This window comes from Dipodomys spectabilis, unplaced genomic scaffold (assembly GCF_019054845.1).
Source record: "Dipodomys spectabilis isolate Male_0828 unplaced genomic scaffold, ASM1905484v1 ptg000207l, whole genome shotgun sequence".
Classification (NCBI taxonomy): Eukaryota; Metazoa; Chordata; class Mammalia; order Rodentia; family Heteromyidae; genus Dipodomys; species Dipodomys spectabilis.
This window is the reverse complement of record NW_024870884.1, coordinates 222,534-245,917: the sequence shown is the minus strand read 5'-3', so window position 1 is coordinate 245,917 and position 23,384 is coordinate 222,534.

The following is a 23,384-nucleotide window of genomic DNA, read 5'->3' as shown; positions in this document are numbered from 1 at the left end:
ATCAGTTCTCTGTCAGGTTCATTATCCAAAAAAACACAGGGTGTAATGGCTGGAACTAAAGTACATCATAATCTTCAGAGTCTGAAACAAGAGGAGAGAGCCTATGGATGAAGCAAAAATCACCCTTCCCCCATTTCCTACTGGTAGACATCTGTGCCAGCCCTGATAAGCAAGCTCCCTGATGGGTCAGCTTTAAGGCTTCTGATCTGTTCCAAAAAGAAAATTTTAGAAAAGATTCACATTACCTTAATTTGTATAAAAGAGTCAGGTTACGCTGAGAGCAAAAAATCATTGATCTCGCAAGTAGAAACTAAGTTCAAAAGGGCTTAGTATCCCTAAATTAGAATCTAGGGAGAATAGCTCACTTTAATGTTAGTAATTTTCAACCTTATTGTCTATTAGCTTGCAAGATGAGCTTGCTCCAGGATTCTATATAATCTATCCCTTAAAATGCCCTTGAAAAGGTATGTGGGTTGATTGCAGAATTACATCAGAAAGGGAGATAAGTAGAACAAACTATGGAAATTATTTCACTGAAAGTGCCTTCTCAGAGAGAATGTCTGGCAGAGATTTTATACCCACATTGATGAATTCGGTACTGATTTTAATATACTTGAATATATATATATATTGTTGCTATGCATTTTCCATAATTTTGAGTATCACTGAAGCTATTCAGTTTTGCCTAAAAATAACCACTAGCTTATCATTTAAAGTATCCACTGAAATCATACAATGACTAAAGTTATTTTTACTCATTTAGTACTATATCTTATACCACTTTCAGTTCACTACCTTGAATAGTGGAAAACAGAACACTTTAACAAAAATAGCTTTATATAGAAGCAACTTCTATTTTTAAATGTTATGCAAAAAGTTGTCTGACTTTCCCCTAGCTTAGATATTGAACATTTCCAATAAAAATGATCATTTCTACCTTGTAGCAACCAACTGCTACATTTAGCAAGCAACTTTCATATGTTGCCTACTATAGGAGTAAATGTAGATGCATGAGTTTCTAAAATAGCAAGTAAACAAGCTACACAAACCTATGCAAAAGAAAGCATTCAACCAGGCCTTACGTGTAAGCCATGAACAATAAATATCATTCTTTACCTACATAAATATAATACTTTATCCGATGGAAATCAGGTCCTATCCTTGACAATAAATTATTTTAAGAGACTTCTCAGAACTGGTGAGATTTGGAGTTAGGCTTTAAAGAAAAATTTTTTAAAAAGAAAACTTTCTAATAAACAAAAATGTGGAAAAGAATGTTCCTCAGACTACAGCATAAATTGATAGTGGACGTTGTTTAGATTAGGATAGATGAGAATATAAAATAAAAAAAAGATGGAAATTTCAATGAAAATGCAAAAAATACTGGTTTTATAATGTCTTCTTCAAGCTGTTTTTTATTGTAAAGGTGATGCACAGAGAAGTTACAGTTACATAAGCAGGTAATGAGTATATTTCTTTTCAGTGTTACCCTCTCCCTCATTTTCTCCTGCTTTCCATCCTCCCCCAACACCCCTACCTCCACCAAGTTATAAGGTTCATTTTCAAAATAATAATTACTGAACATCACTGTTCCATTGGTAGTTCTCCTTCCTCTCCCCAAATCAGGTAAACTTATATGCCAGACAAAGGATATCAAAATCAATAGACAGTGACAACAGGGAGTAAAATAGAGGGGAAAAAGAATAAGAAAGAAAAAAGAAATCAAGGACTGAAAATAGTATGCTAAAACAAAACAAAACTACAGCAACAACAACAATCTTATTTTCATTGTTTCCATATTCTGTAGTTCAGTTCTACTAGCACCATTGTATATGGTCATATGTACATAGCTATTGAGCTATTGTGATCCTCTGCTGGGGCTATCCTAGGCATATACTAATTGTTACAAATAAGGGAAACCATGGAGCCTATGTTTCTTTGGGTATGGCTTAGTTCACTTAATATGATTTTTTTCCCAAGTCTTTCAATTTTCTTACAAATGGGCAATGCCATTCTTTATGATGGAAGCATAGAACTATATTTTGTATGTATACCACATTTTCTTGATCTATTCATCTATTGAGAGTCATCAGGGTTGACTCCATATCTTAACAATGGTAAATAATGCTGCAATGAACATAGTTGTGCTGGTAGCTTTAGTGTGGCCTTGTGTGTGGTAGGTTGGGTAAATGCCCAGAAGTGGGATTGATGGGTCATAGGGGCACTCTATGTATAGTCTTTTGAGGAACCTCCAACTGGCAAAAAAAAAAAAAAAAATGTAGATATGAGGTTTCTCTGTTGCGTTTTTGCCAGGTTGATCTGTCCAGCAGGGATAGTGGTATGTTAAAATCCCCAACAATTATTTTTTTTTGTATCTATGTGTGATTTGAGGGAATGTAGTGTTTTTGGATAAATTTGGGTACTCTGTTATTTGGTGAGTAGATATTTAGAATTGTAATATCCTCCTGAAGGAGAGATCCCTTATTTAGTATGGAATGACCTCCTTTATCTCTTCTCCTTGATTTTAATTTGAAGTCTATTTTATCTGATATTAAGATTGCAACTCCTGCCCATGGGGGCCATTTGCTTGATAGATTTTATTCCAGCCTTTCACTTTCAGAATATGTTTTTGTGGGCAAGGTGTGCCTCTTGAAGGCAGCAGATAGGAAGACCTTGCTTTTTGATCCAACTAGACAATCTGTCATTTAATTGGAGAGTTAAGTCCATTAACATTGAGAGTTACGACTGAGAGGTATTTATCTGTTCCTGCCTTTTTGTCTATTTTTAGGGAGCTTTGCCTTGGCTATTGTTGCTGTGATTACATAGTTCTGGGATTAGTGGACCATTTTACTGCCAATATCCCATTCTTATTGGTTTTCTATATGTAGAAATGTCTCTGAGGATTTTTTGTAAAGCTGGTTTGCTACTGATATATTGTTTCAGTTTTTCCTTTCTGTGCAAGGTTTTTATTTGTCCTTCTGCTATGAATGAGAGCTTAGCTGGGTATATTATTCTTGGTTGGTAGTTATTTGTCTTTACAGCATGACATACTTCTTTCCAGGCCATCCTTGCTTTCATGGTCTCTGCTGAGAAGTCCGAGATTATTCTGATTGGTTTATTTTTATAGGTGATTGTTCTCTTCTCCCAGGTGGCTTTAAGAATTCTTTCCTTGGTTTCTATTGATCCTGTATTGACTGTAATGTGGTGGTGGGATGTCCTATTCTGGTCTGGTCTATTTGGACTTCTAAAAGTTTCTTGTACCTGAATGGGCCTTTCCTTTTGTATATTTGGGAAGTGCTCTGATAGGATTCTGCTGAATATATTTCTTAATCCATTGACTTCCCTATCCAGGCCTTCCTCAAATTAGGCTTTCTGATTGCACCTTGTAGAATGATCTGTCATGTTTCTTGATTTTGTTATGAATATCTGTGTGCTCTTTCTCTATGGAGTCTAAACTATCTTCTGCCTCAGAGATTCTGTCTTCCATTCTGCTTTCAAGACTTTTTACTTTGCTATTTATCTCCCTTCCTTCTTGTTGGTCTTTCTTAATGGTGGACAGTCCTTTATTGAGGTTTTCTTTTAAGTCTTGAACAGATTGCCTTGCCTCCTTTATTTGGTTTTTGGACTTGTCTTTCCACTCCTTGAACTAGGTTTCTATCTTTTCATTGGACTCTGTCTCCTTCTGTTGGAATTCCTTTATCTTTTTATTTGTGGAGGTCATGAAGTTGTCTGTTAGTTTCTGGTTGGCCTTGTCACTTTCTCTATGCAGGGTGTCCAACTTTTCATTCAGCAGATTTATCAGCCATGCTTTTAAAATATCTTGAGCATCCTCTAGGTCATTCTGGGATTGCTTTATAGCTTGTTTATGTGGAGATAGATTTGGGTTAGTTGATTGGCTTTGTTTCTTGTATTTCTGTGGTTAGCTCTACCCATTTGGAGACAAATGCCACTCCAATTTGACAATAGGACAGCCTTTTAGGGCAGGAGCCAACCCAGTATTGTGTAGAGGTATAGAACTTAGGGTTTCAAAATTGTGGGCAGGTGTTTTCCTATTTAGCTCTCTTTATCTTTGCTTGGAAAATAATATTGTGGTTCCAGGATGGAGATTACATATAGTTGTAACATGTGAGATAATCTAGGTTTGACTGTTAAGTAGTCTTCACCTTAGGATTAACAAGATGGGCCCTTGTACTCAGTCAAAATGGAACTAACTGCAATTTAGCTCAGATATAAACTGTTAGGGATCAATGGACTGAAGAAAATGGAAAAGAGAAGGGTTAGGATTGGAGAGATATGTTTAAATTAAGAAGAAATATTGGGTATAATGATAGTAGAGGGGTAAGAACAGCTTAGAGGAGAGGTATGTGTATCAGGAAGAGCATAGAGACTTAGTTTTAGAGTGTGAGAGGTAGAAAATAATTTGAAGAAAGATTATGTAAGGAATAGCTTAGAAATCTAGATGAAAATAAGAAAGGAAATTATATATAGGTATATTTGGGAGAATTCCTGATATTAGAAAAAGTTTTGTTGAAAGAGCATTGGAAAGTTAATTAATCTAAAATAACCCCTGTAATTATTATATTTATATACATAGAAGGCCTTACTCTGTGTATAGAACTAAACAGGTTAGCTCTGACAGAGTAGTAGTTCGATGTGGGGAGAAAGGAAGAGGAAAGAGTGAGAGGGAAAAAATTAAAATCAGGAAATTGAAAAGGGGAGCAAAGAACTAAATAGTGAAAAAACAGATTTAACTAAAAGAGCAAACCTTAAGAAAACAACAAAAATAACACAAACAAAAACAAACAATCACGCATAAAAAAAATCTAGAGTGAGTTTTTCAGCTTGTTTGCGGGAGCTCGAGTCTCCACATAGTCCTCTAAGCCAGTTCCTGGTAAAATCTTGTATGCTTTGAAATAGTACACTTCCCCTGTTGTTTGGTTGGATCCAGACTGGCCTTTTGACAAGGGAAGGTGACTGCTACCTAGAATCCCACCCTCAGGCCTAATGGTGGGGAACTGGGGGGATTGGGATTTGTAGTCTGCTATCACAGGCATGGAGCTATGTTCCCAGGCTTTCCCAGGTAGGCACAGGAGGTTTAGGAACAGAACTTAGATCTGTGTTCACTTCTGATGTGATCCCTCCCTTTTAGGCGGTACTTGGGTTGGAGGGCTTTGGGACCCTACAGAGAATTGCCACCCCCAGGGAGTGGACCCAATTGGGTTACTCACAAGATCTGTAACTGGTGGTAAGCTGGGCCACAGAGCATGTGTAGTGGGGGCCAGGATGGTGTTGGTGGGCTCTCAGTGGGAGGGTCTGAGCGTAGGCAGGATTAGGTGGGATGGTTGGTGTCTGTAGCAGCTTAAGGGTCTCGCTCTGTGCGGTGGTGAGTAGCTGGGAGGACCAGGTGGACCTTGGGCTGGTGTGGGCCTGGTGCTGGGCTACTGCAGGCTGTGTCAGTGGTGGCACAGCAAGACTATGTAGTTCAGGCGGTAGTGCCATCCACAGCAGCTCTGGACTTTGCTGGCAGCAGTGGTGAAGGCGTGGGCTGGGCTTCTACAGGGTGGGCACAGCTAGCAGAGTGATGCTGTGGTGACTATGGGGTTGGCTCCCAGTGGCGGCAGGGAGGGAATAGGTCCCAGCAGAGCACCCAGTCTGTGGAGTGGTCAGGCAGTGGGGTGGAGGGTTGGCTGTGGCTGTGGTGTCCTGGGGGCCATGTATGGAGGTGACAGGGGTCCATGGGGATCCCACTGGCACTACCGGCACTGGACCTTGCATTGGTTCCAGCTGCGACTTCGGAGTGATTACCCAGTGGTGGGGATTTCTGGCGGTCGCAATGGTGGTGTTTGCTGAGTCTGCTCCTCCTCTGTAGCCACCCAGTGGGCGGGTTGGAGCCAGGATCACTTGCGGACCCCCAGGTCTTCTCTGGTTTCCCTCCTAATTTTCCCCGGGTCTGGTGTTGAATGATTCTTCAGGTTTTGGATGCTTCTGTCCTTAAAATCTGCAGAAAGTCTCAGTGAGGCACGTGGTGCTGCCGCTCAGCAGGGGTCCCGCTCACTGTTTCTCTGTTCACCTTCCTTGCTTGCCTGTTGGGATATTCCTCTTGTAGGAGGAAAACTCTTTAGATGTGTGGAGTTTGATTGGAGTGGTAAAGTGTGTGCTGTGACCCTATATCTTAGTTTGGTAAGAGACACATAGTGGGACTACCTGTGAGAGCATCACCATCTTGAATCTCTGTAAAAATCTCAGCGTCGCCATCCTGAATCTCTGTAAAATCTCTCTAAAGTTATAGGATAACATTAATACAATGGAAGAAAAAGATTCTTTTTGTAACTCTAGTACAAAAGAAGCCACGAGCAAGGTTAACTTGAGGACCTGTGAAAAGATTGGGATCACACAGGGTGCTGTGGAGCTCCTGCTTAATAATGTGCTGTCAGTGAATAGACTTAGATATCCATACACTTAAGAGAACCTGACCCAGACCCTTGACAGGGCCAAAAATTATATGCGATCCAAGATTCAATCATGAGACATGGAACATAAATGCAGCATAAGGAAATACATGATATAGACCTTTTTAAAAATAGTAACTGGCTCCATAAATTGAAACTAATAGTTTAATAAAAATGTGAAGCTTGGCTGGGTTCTGGTGGCTAATGCCTATAGCCCTAGCTACTCAGGAGGCTGAGATCTGAGGATCATGTTTCAAAGGCAGCAAAAACTGCAGAAGTGGATCTGTTGCTCAAGTGGTAGAGCACTAGGCTTGAGTAGAAGAAGAAAAAAAAACAAAAACAAAAGCAAGGAAAATTCCAAGGCCTGAGTTCAAGCTCCAGTAAAAGAAAAACAAACAAACAAAAAAACAAAACAACAAAAAAGTGAGGTTTCCAATAATGGAAAATCTTGCCCCTCATAATATATAATTAATGTAAGAAAAGATATAAATGGATAATCAAATGACTGGTATATTTGCAACTACAGGATTACCAGAATCTGTTAGAGGAAAGATCCTTGTGTAAGTATTAAAATGTGAAAAAATTGTTACTTAAATAGCATAAAGATTACCTTCTAAAACATATACCCTTACATGCATTTTCAATATGTCACTGAGTACTTAGGATGAAATGCACACAGTAGGTCATGAGTATGGGCTATTTACCTCAGTCAGTTTTGTAGATAGAAATAACTTGGGCATAATTGACATAGTAAAAGAGTAAATGATGAGGTCTGAGTATTTATAAACTTATATATAATTTATTTAATAATAAGTGTGTATTTTTTAAAATAATGCCTGCAACTAGGGTTGGCTTTACAATTTTCTGAAAATGAAACAGTTAAATCCAAATGGGTTTCGAGAGCCAGTATGAGTTTCTTTAAAAGGTACAAAATAAAAAATAACTTGCTCAGGGCTGGGAAGGTGGCTCAGTGGTAGAGCGCTTGCTTTGTATGCCTGAGGCCCTGGGTTCGATTCCTCAGCACCACATAAGCAAAAAAGAAAAAAATCCGGAAGTGGCGTTGTGGCTCAAGTGGTAGAGCACTAGCCTTGAGCTGAAGAGCTGAGGGACAGCACCCATGCCCAGAGTTCAGGCCCCACAACTGGCCCCCCCCCAAAAAAAATAATTTGCTCAAGGAGAACATATAAACAATATATACTACATGCCTATAATGTTCTCAGAAAAGCTAATTAAGATAGATGGCATTGTTGTCTTGTATAATGGGGGAACTGAGTAATGGAGGGGTTAAGTAACTTGCCGTGCAGCCAGATAATAGCAACAAGGATCTGCAAACCCACATATTCTAGAGTCTCTGTTCAATGTCTTGAGATAAAAGAGCATTTTCATATGTCAAATTCACCAATGGAGTATAAACATTGTAAAGCTAATACTCTCCCCATTGCATTCATAAAGCACCTGACTTACTTGTAGTGAAAGAATATATGAAGCAGGTGTTTACCTGAATGTTCATCCCCAAATTTATTTCTTAAATATTGAAGCACTGGGCAGACAAGTTGACACTTAGAATTCTCATCATCTATCCTCAATTCATAAGACAAAATCAAGAATTAAGACAAAAAAATGATTCATGCAATCTGTAGCCAGAATAAAAATAGACCAAGATCCAGCTCAGAATTTATTTAATAAGTGTGAATTACATTAGAAAAAATGTCCCCATTCTACTACTCTATGTCGGTGTCTGAAGCCTAAAGAACCAATTTGAATTGACAACAGAGACCTACAGGATGTCTTGACTAAGACAGGCCAGTGTCAAGAAATCTTCCATAACTGGTAATGAACCCACATGCCAAGCAGCAAGTGAGAAAGGCCGCAGCTGCTGCCATTCGACACCAGTACAGAATGCCTTTCAGATTTCTTCAAGTGTACCTTCTGCCACCATGGGTTGAAGCACTAACCCTATTTCTTCTAAACCTCAACATCCTACAGATTTCTTTTATCACCAACCCAATCCATGAGTTCGTAGTTTGACGTTTAACAGTCAAAATCAGAGAGAAAAAGAAAGTTCGCTATTTTGAAATTTGTGGAGCATATATTTCTTTGCATCGAGAAACCTCAGTGTTACTTTTATTTACCATCTGTATTCCAGTTTCATCTGTGTATAAAACCCACATAAGTAAACACTTCTAGATCCAGTAAGCAACTTTAAAACTAGAAATCAATAACCATAGCAAGTAATTTAAACTCTGTCTCTCTCATTCAAACACACACACACACACACACACACACACACACACACACACACGAACACACATACATACATACATACACCTCAAAACAACATCCTCAAGTCATTCTTGATTTTCTTTCTTTTTTGAGGGGAGGGGGGGTCCAGTCGTGGGGCCTGAACTCTGAGCTTGGGCGCTGTCCCTCAGGTCTTCAGCTCAAGGCTAGTGCTCTACCACTAGAGCCACAGCGCCACTTCCGGCTTTTTTCTTTTTGCTTATGTGGTGCTGAGGAATCGAACCCAGGGCCTCAGGCATGCAAGGCAAGCGCTCTACCACTGAGCCACCTTCCCAGTCCCATTCTTGATTTTCTTTTACTAAGAAATGTACAGTGTGGCAGGACTCAGTTTCACAACAAAATATGCAAGTGGCTAGAAGGGAACCTTCCTGAGCTGACCCATGTTTACCTCTGGTGTATATCAGGCTGCTTTGTACAAAGAAATGTGTATCTAACTTGAAAACCATGGCTTTTTGTATACAATATGCCATTCTCTTAATATAGAAAAATCCTAAAATTTATTTATAAATGTTTATATATTTTAATTTTACCTATAAAGGCAATAGAAAATAAGTTATACTGGACAGAGATTTCAAGACCTTTTTAAAACTTTTTGGTCTATATACTCAAAGTAGTATTGATTCCTACATTTCCATTATCTTATCATAGGATAATGCAACTGAACATAATCTGTAAACCTATTAGATCTTGAAAGTCTTTTCTTAATGATGAGTTTTCTTCCCCCACAAGTCAAACCTATAACTATTTCCTTCTCAAGTCTTTACTGCGGGAATTATGGTCTCATGGGTATTTCTTAGAGCTGAATATTTATGGAATTTCTTTCTAGGTTTAATATGTGGAAGGAAAATTTTATTACATATGATTGACCTACTATATCTTCATAAGAGAATCTGACATGAGTACCTATATCATATTCTTTGGAATTTCTCTCACAGACGCTGCCGCCATGGCAGGGTTTTTATCAATTCACTCAAAAGATAAAAGATCTTTAACAGTTCTCATTTACGATGTTGTTTTTTATCCTGGTTAGCACAAATGTTGTTCTTTATTAATTCCATTCCATTTACTCTCAGTATTTCTTTGTGCATGTCCATTGTTTCTTCAAGATTAATCTTTTCGAAATACAGTTTTGCACTAATAATTCTTTCATGCGCAGAGAAAATGCATAGGAATTTTTAAAAGTCGAAGTACCTTAAAATCACAATAGTGCTATCTTCATATAACGGTTTACTGCCACTGAAGTTACTTCCTAAGTAGGCCATGGTTTGAATCTTCACTTTTGTCCTTTTGTGTCGATATACCCAATAAGACATAATTTTAATGATATTCATTATCAAATATGTTAGAAACTGTAAGTCAACAGACTTTAACCTAATCAGTTACACTTAGACTAAGAAGAGATCCAGAGCCAGAGAGAGATTCAAAAGTGCCAGACTTTAAAAATGGGGAAAAATGAAACAGGTGCCAGTGGCTTATGCCTGTAATCCTAGCTACTCAGGAGGCTGAGATCTGAGGATTTCAGTTCAAAGCCAGTCCGGGCAGGAAAGTCCATGAGGCTCTTATCTCCAATAAACCACTCAGAAAAATGGAAGTAGCACAGTGGCTCAAGTGGTAGAGAGCTAACCTTGAGCTGAAGAGCTGAGGGACAGCATTCAAGCCCGAAGTTCAAGCCCCATAACTGACAAAAAAAAGGTAGGGGGAATAAATGATCACCTCACACTTGTAATCCTGGCTACTCAGAACGTTGAGACCTGAGTATTGCAGTGCAAAGCCACCCTGGGCAGGAAAGTTCATGAGACTAATCACCAATTAACCACGAGAAAACTGGAAGTGGAGCTGTGGCTCAAAGTAGTAGAACTCTAACCTCTAGCAAAAATTGCTCAGAGACAACTCCCAAGCCCAAAGGTCAAGCTCCAGGACCAAAATAAAATAAAATATCAAAGAACGCAAGGAGCTGCTAAGGTAAGAAAATGGGTTTTCTCTTGGAACCTTCCCTGATTATGACCCTAGCCACACTTAGATGTTACCTCGATGAGACCTATTCTATATGTCTGGTTCCCAGAACTAGAAAGTAAGTAAGTTGTTGTTTAAATTACTTTTAATTTTATGGTTAATTGCAGTAGGAATAATAGACAAATACAATCAATACTTACATGAAGAGCACAAAGCAAATCCGTAGTCTACAAGCACCAGAAAAGTCAGTAAATCAGTTCTAGAAAAGATCTTCCTAAGGTGACTTTATTAAAAGAACGCATCTATCCCAAAACAGAGAAAAATAGGTATGACTGACAACAATACAAATAGTTGTATTTTTAAGATAATTATCAGATTTACCCAAACATATCACTAACAATAGATAGGAAAACCCAGAGATCTCAGTCTTAATAGTCTGATTGCAGGAAATTGCTAACATGCAAACAGCTTCTCAACCCCCTCAAATCTGTGCAGTTTCAGCCCTCAATTTTGAGTGCTTCTCTTTTCTCTAAATCTAGCAAGAGTTGAAAAATAATTGGAACCACTCCATACATTTTTCTTTTGAAGCTACTCATTGATGATCTGTGTTCAACTTCTTCAAAGAGTCTCAGGTATTTCATTATCAACTACTTTTAAAAGACCACTGTTTCTGATCAGTATGATGTAAAAGCAATTGAAGTTACTAAAAATGAACTACAGCTTTTCCTTTCAATAAGAAAATCTATTCCTTATATGTAGGCATTTAACTACTGTAAACTATCTGTTTATTAACCAAATCCTCTTACCAGTGGAAATAAGTAAAAAAAAAATCCCAGCAGGAATAAGTAATTTAAGATCTGACAAAGAATAGGTAAGCCTGAGGCTTCTGGTAAGTTCATGTATTTTTCTCCTATGTTCCCTTTAATTGAGTTCATAATTCTTGTCAAGAATAGTGAGTTAATTGAGTGTTACTTAGATAACCCTTGGAATATTGGGTGTAGATGTATGCGAGTGTTTTCTTCTACCTATTTTCTTCCAGATTGAGATACTTTAATCTAATCACATATCATAAATTTACCCATGAGCTTATGGTAGAAAAGTATATTTGGATATTATGTGTGAATTGTTAACAGATTTCTAAACAACAAAAAGACTATACAGTTTTACATGTGACTATGGAAAAAATTATTTTAACAATTTCTCTTTTATATTTCATTTCCTTTTCTCCTGTTTTGGTTTAAATGCAGCCATAAGACAGACTTTTATATGATGTATTAAATGTAGCTTACAAATGATATATATCATATATAATGTCTATCTATCTATCCATCTATCTATCTATCTATCAATCTATCTATGATATAGTTCTCCACATACTCTAATGTCCAATGTTAATTTTGGCTTTTAATTCATCCTATAGGTACATGTCCGTTTGCCTATAAGAAACAGATGATATTATGCTCCTAACTTTGTAGTAAGTATATTTAAATAACATCCTGATAAAATTCCACAAACAGAAATTTCTCCACTAATGGAGGAGGGGATATCTTTTGATTGTCATTATAAGCCAGAAAATAAGACTTCTTATGTATAGTTTCATCAACTTTGCATTACTGAATAGTTGTTCAGTTCAAGTTAAACAGAAGAGGAACTTTAGAACACACTCTTAGCCACTCACTATGTGACTGACTTCACTTTCATCTCTGACAGTAATTAAATGTCACTCTGTTCGTCACACTAGGAGTGACATTTTTAAGTACTCACAAAGAAAATGAACTGATACTTAACTTGCCTTTCAAAAAAATTCATTTTCTTTTACTCTGCCTTCTCTTATATTCTGCTCTCTATAAAGGACCATTTTTATCTTGTCTATTATAAATTTCACACAAAGATAATGTTCATTGGTAACATTTTCAAACTTTTGTGTGTATTGCAGATGATCAAATGAATGGGAATTTTCAACTGTATAATCAGTAAATATGACAGTTTTCACTTGTGTTTAATAGTCTGCCAGCAGGAAAGAAAAAGTATTTGAGCATAAATACAATAGATTATTCTACAAAGCAAGACTATTACTAAATTGTAACACTAAAAATGAATTCAGTGTTCTAATTGAGCCTTTGAGAAATGATGTGTATTATTTCTATCAACATATAAATGGACTTGGAATTTTGAAAGTAGTTCTAACCTAAAATAGTGAAAACATTTCATGCTGGGTAGTCTCTGAATTGAAAAGGCACCAGTAATAAAGACATTCTTCAGAGATGTAAGGTTGTTTAGAATTCATTGTCTAAAAATGAACTAAAAATTTGAGGAGAAATAGCTATAATCATACAAGATAATCTTGTTATTATTTATTGGATATTTGAAGTCAATAATACTTTATTTTTATTTTTAAGGGAAATTATTTTAATGAGTCATAGAAACTCAGACCATCCACTCTGAAGTAAAAGCTTAGTATTTAAAAGACCTCTAATTTAAATATTTCATTCTAATGAAATGAGGAAGTAGACAAGGATAACCAAAGGACATGGTACAAATTTTTAAAAAAAAATCTAGAAATCTGGAATCCATCTTATCAGCACCAAAGAATTTCTCTCAAGATAAAAAAAAGCTACTGGAGATGATTTACGATTTGTTTTTAAATTTTACTTGAGTTTAACTCACCTGAAGATAGGAAGTATAAGCAAGTCACATTCTTCTAAAGAAGCATTAAAAGATGAAGAGAAGAAAATAAACAGGAATCCTCTAAAATTTCAGGCTTTTGCTATTTTACTTTATTTCTTTATTTCTACTATTTTATTTTATTTCTTTATTTACTACTTTACTTTATTAGACCTATGCTAGAGAAAACATCAAAATTTATGTTAGGATTTATATTAGGATTTATAAAGAATATAAATATTTTAGATGCCAAGGATGCTCACCCAACTAGAAAGTGTTAAGAACAGTAGCCTCTATTTCTAACTCAGTAATAAATTTCTTTACTTGAAAGTCATTTTCACTTTGGAAATGATTTTTCACTGTCACTTCCACAGTGAAAATTACTATTAAACTGTGATTTGTTTCTATGGAAAGGTCTAGGAACAAAGGAGTAGTGTCTCATGCCAATAGCCAATGAAGACCCCTGACCTGCTGACAACCACAAGACTAGACTTGAAAGTGAATCTCTGAACTTGGCAGCAGCCCATCCAAATAAGCTTGAAAACAGATCATCCTCCACTTACAAATCTCTTCTTCCAGCTGACCTCTAGACTTGAGCATCGGAGCAATCATAAGGCAGAGAACAAACTATGTTACACCTAGATTTCAAATCTGCAAGAAAACTATGAGATAATAAGTGGTGTTTTCTGAACCACATTATGGAGAATTACCTGACCCAGCAAAGGATGACAGATTCATTTCTGCAGTCTAAATTTATTTAAGATGCCAGAAGATGCATAGATTGATGTTTGGAGATTACTTTATTTGTGTATTCTGAGTTATCTGAAAAAGAATCCTCTTTGGAACTTCACAGTCTCCTGAAAGTGAAGAATCAAAAGATTACCATACAATCTCTAGTTCATTTTAATCTATTTAGGTTATTTTTTCCAGTGTTTTGTTACCAATTTCATAAGAGCAACCTTCAGCAAATTTTGTTCCATTTCTATCCCATGCTCAGAATCCCTCTATTTTATTCCTCTTCCATACAGCCTCATAAATCTCATTCTCTATACCTGCCCACACTTAACTTATAAATACCCTATGCTTTAATGAACTATAATACAACTTTCTAGTAATATAATATCGCCTGAGTAAAATTACTTTAGCTACTCTTTTCATTTCTTAAATTCATTTTTATTTATTTGTAACCTTTATTTTTAGTTCTACTTCCCAATATCTCTTATTTTACATTAACTTATATCAGACTTTTATTTATTCTAAAGGATAAATTTATAAGCAGAGACATCATCTTTTCCAGTTTTACAGAATTATTTTTTTTTGTCCTTCATGAGTATTGCTGAAAATTTTGGTACTTCAGTGATTTATAGCTTATACATTTTTGTCTTATACATTGTTATAGACTGTTGTCCCAGTATTAAATTATTATAAGATTTTCTTTACTTTCTTCCTATTTGCCACAAATCACCACCGTGTAATTTATATTGTTTCCCTTTATAATCTTTTCTAAAAATTGAATCTGCTCAATTCCTAGACACTTGGGCTATAGTATTAAATTCAACCTACCTGCCACAAATACCAGGCTTTCTCAATCTGAAATATATCATCTCTGACCAACACATGCTAAAGTATAGATGCACAGTAGCCACCCTCAGGCCCATGCTCATAGTACAGTGTCAGGACAAGTCTGATTTCTGGTCTGCATTTAAGGCCTCCTTCAGTCCTACTGATTCATAATTAATATATTTCAAAGAATAACCACACCATTATGATGCTAGCTTTCCTACATGTATATGTGAAATTTTTGCAAAGTGAGTATCTTGAGTGTACATCCATCCCCATGAGTTTCTTATTTAAATGAAATAGAGGCTGAAAGAGATGGGAACAGAGCAAGATAGAAACTATGGCCGATTTGAAGAGTGTACTTCTCAGCTCTAAAGTATTATGGGAGCCAGTGCAATTGTGAATAAAGAAGAAAGTCATGCAACAGGATAACAACTGAAAGCAGATGAAATGGCTTATTCAAGAAAGACCACAAGGGCTGGGAAGATGGCTCAGTGGTAGAGCGCTTGCCTTGCATGCCTGAGGCCCTGGGTTCGATTCCTCAACACCACATAAGCAAAAAGAAAAAACAAACAAACAAAAAAAAAAACAAGAAAGACCACAAATCTAGATTTAAAAAAAAGAAAGAAAGAAAACAGATCCTAGACACTATATTGTTTGCTGTTAAGAAATTCAATTTGGACAACCCAAGGTTTAACCTATAGTGAGGCTATCAACATTACTTATGTTTAAATTGTTTTCCTCACCTGCAAAACATGTCGAATTGCCTCTCTCAGTAATGAAAATGAATGAAATGAGATACTTGTAGAACAATTAACTACACTTGAAACATTTCTAGGATCAAACAAATGTTAGTTGTCATCTATTTCTAGTATTAACTTCTTCACATTTACATGCTGTGCCAAGGAAATTGGAAGTTCTCTTGTTAAATTTAGTTTCTCCAGGCAACTTTCTAGTTGGTCAACAACAAGAATGACTACATTTTTCTAGCCAGGCTTTACATGACCAATTTTTAGGTAATTTCAGAACCTATGAATGGCTTATTTCTTTAATTATTGTATATACAACAGTGAACTTATCACATAAGATGGGAGCGTTACAAGTAACTAAATCTAGATAGAATTTTTTTTCTTAAATTATGAATAGGGATGAAGGAATGAGGTCAGATATAATGTTCCACAACTTTAATCCAAGCTACTCTGGGGCAAACATTTGCAGATTATAATGTGAGAGCAGCCTAGGGTAAAAAAAATTAGTGAAGCATTATCTCAACAAACAAACCAGATGTGGTATTTCACACCTGTTCTGTACAGTTGGAGGATTGCAGTCCATGCTTGATCTGTGGGTGAAAGTGTGTGACCCTGTCTGGAAAAATAAAAATTAAACCAATAAATGGTTAGACTAAAGGTGCAAGTGATAATGTAGCATTCTAGCAAGCATAAGGACATGAATTAAAATTCTGAGTAACAAAAAGAATTGAAAAAATTATAATCCCAACTACTTGAGAGGCAGCAATAAAAGGATTGTAGTTCAGGGCAACAAGGGAAAAAATATTAGCAAGAATTCACCTCAGAAAGCAGACCAGTCACCTCAGTTTACGTACATTGGCAAAGTAGTCAGTTTCTTGTGGTGGAGGCAAGAGAATCAAAAACTAAGTCTAGCCCATGTTAAAATCTGAGATCTTATCTGAAACAAACAAAATAATTCTCAATTTTCTGGACAATTTCCTTGGAATTTTGGAGATGAAATGATTCTTATCAAAGTTTCCCACTTTGTCTTACATTCTACTTCTCATGTGAATTTTCACAAACTTTTATTAAAAAGATAATATGAACAGGTTTTTAAGGAGAAATAATAGTTTTGTATCTCTATAGGACTTGAAATGGCATGTTCAATAATTATACAATGTGCAATAATCATGGTAAAAGTATGTGATGGTAGTCTTAGAAAAATGTTTCAATAATGGTGTTTTACCTATTAAAGAAATAGTATTTCTTTCTAATATAATCCAGAATCTTCCAAACCAGCCTCTTTTCCCAGTAATCTGTTTATAGCAAAATAGTAATTTATAAGGAGTTTTGTACTTTGAGCTAGTAGAATCTTTTCAGTTATTGATACAGTCACAAAGATTGTAATATAATACACTTCAATTTGACCAAGTAATTTCTATATCAGTCCCTGATAGCAAAGGGAACAATGTTTCCTCTATCATTTTTTTTCTCATTTATATTCTTTTTTTTAATTTAATTTTATTTTATTTGTGAACATACTGTACAGAGGGGTTACAATTACATGGGCAGGATAATGCGTACATTTCTTACCAAGCATTGCAGCCTCCTCCTTTGGTTTACCCTTCACCTCCCTTCCCAGCCTCCCCCCTCCCCCCCAATCCCAATCCTTCCTCTATCATTTTCTCAGCCAGTACATATCAACTTACTGAGAAAATTTTTCTCAATTTATCACATTGTAAGTGATCTCTCATATTAAATAATATTTACCTAGAATGCAAAAGAGTAATCAATATTAATTGAATAGACTGAATGAATAAAGATCAGTTTTCCTAATAAAAGTTCATAAATTTGATATGTAAATACTATGAGATTATTTTATGCAAGAGGATATCAACGTATGTGTGTTCATGTATATATATATATATATATATATATATATATATACATATGTGAGTATGTATATATGTACGTGTGCATGAATTCAAGAATGTCATTCTTCTAGAAGTAAAAGCTCTGTGATTTTGTTCATTAACTTTTCATTTTATGAGAAGGTGAAATCAGTATTTATTTAGCAAGCTGAAAAGCAGCTGCAAACAATTTCATTTGGAATTGAATTTTCATAGCTATTTTTGTCTTTTCACGAAGTCTTACAAAAATATATCTTCTCACATCCCAGGTTTTCAAATATATGAAACAAAATATCTCCTTTACTGATGAATAATTGCTTGGCTAAAAATATCATACTATTATCTTCAAATCACAAGGCAGATTTTAGGGCAATAGCTTATTGACATCCACTAAAGTCAGCAATGTGTGGGTTTCTGTTTCAAACTATTCTACTTCCATTGACTTGAGAATTAAGACCACTTTCAGTTTCACTAAAATCCTTTGTTACTGGCCACTGACATAGAAACTATAGTAATATCTTGGACATTTATCCATGCTATTACTGGCTATGTCCAAAGACACCCAAAGAAATGAACAAATATAAAGTAACTGTTAGCCAATTATTAGATTCCCTCAAACTAATTTCTGCAGGGTAGGCTTTTATGAATAGATCAAATATGTATTTAAGGGATCTTTTAGTGAATATTTATATAGTAAAAACAATAACATTAACATTATCATTTGGAACGTGTGTTCTTAAAAACTACATAAATTATCAATATAAAGATATTAACACAAATAATAGCTATTAAGAGATGTTGCTTGTCTCACAGTTCGGGTAGCTTTCAGTCTTTGTTCAGTGACCATTGCTTTCTGGCCCCTATCAAGACAAAAATGCATAGTGGGACTGTGAAATGGAAGAAGCTGCCCACTTCATTCAGCTGGGAAGTTGAGAGGAAGGGGAAAAGTCCCCAAATCCACTTCAAGGATAAACTTCTGAAGACCCACCCTCCTTCCTCTCAAAAGGCCCCACTTTCGAAGGTTCCACCACTTCCCAATAGTGCCAGCCTCAAGGCAAACCCTTTAAACAGGGGCTCTTGGGGACATGCCCAATTCAAACTCTACCAGAGTGTAATAGTGACCTTATGATTCAGTAATCAAATAGAAACAATTTTCAACGGAGAATCGCCAGTGTGGCACTTCCTTAAAATGATCGTTTCAAATTGGGCACCTAGTCTGACTGATACCTGCCATGTAATAATGAGCATATTTTATAATTCTCGCCAAGCCTAAATTTTACATGTACAACAAGCTTGATAATAATCCATGCATCAAATTTTTTTGAGATAGAAATAAACAACGTGTGTAATGTTTAGGCACATCACAAATGCTTAATAAATGAAATATGTTTATCTATAATGCCTTGTCTCTATTTCCAGGAAGATAATGTTGTTTTAAAAAAATAAACATATATTTCTCACAATGAGTTTTAAGCATCTCATCATTTTAGTATAATCGATACTTGCAAATGTCGCTAAGTTATTTTGAGGAAATTAACCTCCTTGTGCCAAAATCATGGCACTATACATTGTAGCATTTCCTATGGAAACCAAAGCATTTCCTTATTTGTTCCTCTTCAGTTAAAGGAAAATCACTGTAAAACTAAGTGAATTTTTGTGAAAACTATACCATAAAAGATCAGTAACCAGAGAAAGATTTCACAATTTAAAATAAATACTTGATTTCAAAATGCTATTAAAATCTAATGTTGTCAATCCAGGAAAAAGAGTTTCCCTACCTGCACCAGTGTAGAAAACTAAACCCATATCACATCTACAGGAAAAGAGAGCTTCCTTACAGTGATCAAAAGTCTGTGTCTACACTCTGGAAGGCAGGGTTTTTTTACGTAGAAAGGGAAAGTGTGTATCAGAAAAGTCAAATAACCTCAGTGAAGTACATGAAAAGTACATCTTATGTCAGATTTCTACTCTTTGGAAGAATAACTTAATAATCTATTTAATTTAAGTTATTTAATAATCTATTTCATAATCTAATAATCCATATAATGAAGTACTCTACTTAAAATAATATAATTATATTATTATACAAAATATAATTAATTATATAATTATATAAGAAATAATCTATTTAACAATCTATATAATGAAGATAATGTATTTTCATTATAGCAAAATTTAAGTGTGGAACTTTTTGCATCTTACTATTCAATCACTATATAGGTAGTTTTTGTTTATTTGATGACTGAAATGCTGTACATTATAAGTGTTAAAAACATCCAATTTTCCACATAGCTTAGAGATTACTATGTTGACATGGCTATGAGTTAAATATATGCACTATCATTTCTTCCATTCACCAGATCTTGAATCATATAGTCTTCTCTTTGGGATCTGCTCTTTGGCTAGCAGTTTTTACCTGAAGCTATACCTCTCACTATGATTTTTTTCTACTGCACTAATTAGGTAGGATAACTAAGATCTTCATCAATGGATGATGTGCAACTTCTCCGGGGAGCAGAAGCAAGTATTTGGCAACAATCATATAATTTTATTTCACTTGAAACAATAAAAGTACCTTTTGGGTATACTCCATCATCCATTTTATTTGCTGTACACATGTATTTCATCTTCAAATAATTCTGTAATTCAACTCTTGGTAAGCCTTTTCAGTCTTAGGAAACTGAATAAAAATAAAAAGATCAAGAGTTTTATTAGTCAGAGTTGTCAGAAACCAATCGGAGTTCATTAGGTCATACTGAGTTCCCTGTTGCTAAAAAATATTGAAGCAAAAGCAGAATAAATGCTCTGTGAGAACGCTCAGAAAGGCATGATATGCTCTAGAAATTACAGGATTCTATAACCTTTCAAATCCTTCTAATTCTCCAGTGCCTGTGATCCTGCAACTTGCCCAATGTCCCAGAGCTAGTAATAGGCAATTAAAGGCAAAATACCACTTCCAATTATGTAACCTCATTAACAAGAAGATGAAAACATACTCCAATATAATTTAATAATCTATTTCAGGCACCATCATTGCAAAATTTAAATGTTGATGGTTTTTCTTTTTGTTTTTACATTATACTGTTCAATCACTGTGCAGAATGTTTCTGTTTATTTGATGACTGAAATACTGTGGATTCTAAGTGTTAAAATAGCAAATTTTCTGAATACCTTAGAGATTGCTATGTTGACATGGTTATGAATAAAATATATGCAATATCATTTCTTCCAATCCCTAGAGATAAAATCTTCCTTCAGTAAACAAACAAAAGTCTTAATAAAGAGTGAAAAATAAGTACATCCTAGATGTTTATTTAAGACAAGACTCTGCTGAGAAGCTATACCAAAATACTCTATTATGAAGAACTTTGAGGGAGGTCCATAAGGAGCTAATTCACATAATGATGATGTCCCTTCTTGCCACATGGTCCTAAGGCTTTGATGGCTTTCCTTAAGTAATTTGATATTGCACCATTCATTAAATGGTATGATAACAACAAAATATAGGATTATGTGCAATCATAATACTAAAGGCATTCTTTTCTTTATTTTAGATTTTGTCATTTTTATTTAATTATTCCCAATTTACCAACTGAGTCTGTATACTTCTCAAAAGTCATATGTACTTATTTATTTTAAATGCATGCATTAATTTAATAGTCTTTTAGGGAGTAAAGATTTATGACTAAATAAAATAGTATTTTGTTATACTTGGGAATATAATAAAATAGCATTTTTATCTTGGCTATTTCAGTACCGTATATCTGACAGCTAATCAGTCAATAGCTTGTTTAGGGATTTCAATCCCAGAGCATTTCAAGACATCAAATAACACATAGTGTAATGAAATGGAATGTCTCAAGCAACTTACTAGCTGGTTCCCAGGTATCTGTCATTTTTTTCATACCTAGATGATCCAAAATACTTAAATTTATGAGGAGTGAAGCATATCTAAACAGGAAGTAATAGGAAACTACAAAGCCCAGAAGACAGTGGGATGATAAATTCAAATTCCTTAGAGAACAAAATTAAACATGTGCTAAATATCCAATGTGTCAAAAGGTAAGTTACCACAGACATTAGAAGATATTTTTAAGAGTACAGAAAATGAAATACAATATGCTAAATCTTGCAGAGTAAGAAAGAAGAAAGGTCTCAAACTAGTAGCTTCGCCTTATGAGATTGGAAACATGAATTAGTGCAAAAAAAAATAGGAAAGAAAGTTTGAAAGTATGAAAGATAAAATAGCGACAATGAAAACGACAGAGAAAAGTCAGTAAAACCAAAAGTTCCTATCTTAGTCCACTTTCTACTGCTATGGCTTACAATCACAGTATGGACAATTTATTTAAAAAGTAAAGATCCTTTAACATTTCAATGTAGTGAATAGTGTAATATTAAAGTATGAAAGACACTTCTTCTGAAGGTAACTTTGGCTGTTCTAATAGACAAAATCTGAAGAGTCAGTAATTTAATGGAATATTTTTCCATACTTCCTCAAATCTAAATCAGTGTTTCTGAATTATGGGCCCTTATTCTTTTCTTTCTAGCACCATGTGAAAGACTCAGGGTCAAGACATCTTCTAAATCCATCATCCTCAGTTCGTGACTCTCACCATGATGCTGTCTCCTCAAACAGCACAAAGTTAGAGGTTTTAAAGGTATAGATCACTGAGTCAAATGGTTAGAGCTTATAAAGAGACTAGAAAATGTAGCTAAGTTTCATGCTTTGGAAGAAGAGCTTTCAGTTCTGATACAACTATTCAGAATTGCTAAAATGTACTTCTAAAAATAAAAGGAACTAAAATTATTCATAGATCAGTTTCTAAATAAAAAGGTAAGATTAAAATTTATTTTAAAAAAGTGGTATTGATCAAGAAGCACTATATTCTTAAACTATTCTGTTGTGTGGCAACTCCTTTGCACAACTACTTTAAAAAATGTTTTACAATTTTGGTGTGTGGGGGAGTGTAGTAGTGGAGATGAGAGGGCAGGGTTGGTAGGGAAAAAACAAAGGAAGAGGCAACAATCCTTGATAAGAAATGTATGTATTACCTTGCTCATATAATTGTAACCCCTCTGTACGGTATTTTCACAATATAAAAAACTTATTAAAATTTTTTTAAAAGAAAATATTTTAAAGGTTATTATTAAGTCACTGTTGAGCAAAAAGACTAGAGACCTATATAATATGATTTTTTGTGTGTATGTGCTGGTCTTGGAGCTTGAACTCTGGACCTGGGCACCATCCCTGAGCTACCTTTGTTTAAGGTAAGCACTCTGCCAGTGAGTCACAGCATCATTTCCAGCTTTTTTGAGTAGTTTGTATTGGAGATAAAAGTCTTACAAAGCCTGCCCAGACTGGCTTCTAACTGTAATCCTAAGATCTCAGACTTCTGAGTAGCTAGGATTATAGGTGTGAGCCATAGGCTCCTGGCTTAATATGCATTTTTAAGACAAAAGGTTAAATATGTTCCAAAATAACAAGATAGAAAAAAAGGTTTTATGTCAAATCAATAAATCAGTCTAAATACAAAACAATATACACCAGAATGTTCTCTAATATATCCCAACCTTATAATTTCTCTTGATATTATCACTTTATTTTTACTGTGAATTGTTTTACATGTGGCAAATGCTAATTGAACTGAGCCAAATAAGAACTTGCAATTGTGTAAGAATTATGTGAGCATTTTTGACTATTGCTCAGATTTTCCAGCTGTTATTAAGCATATTAGGTAATAATTTGTAGAAAATTTTCCTAAAATGTCACCTACAATTTCTGCAATTATTTACTTTCCATTATAATTTGATAAACT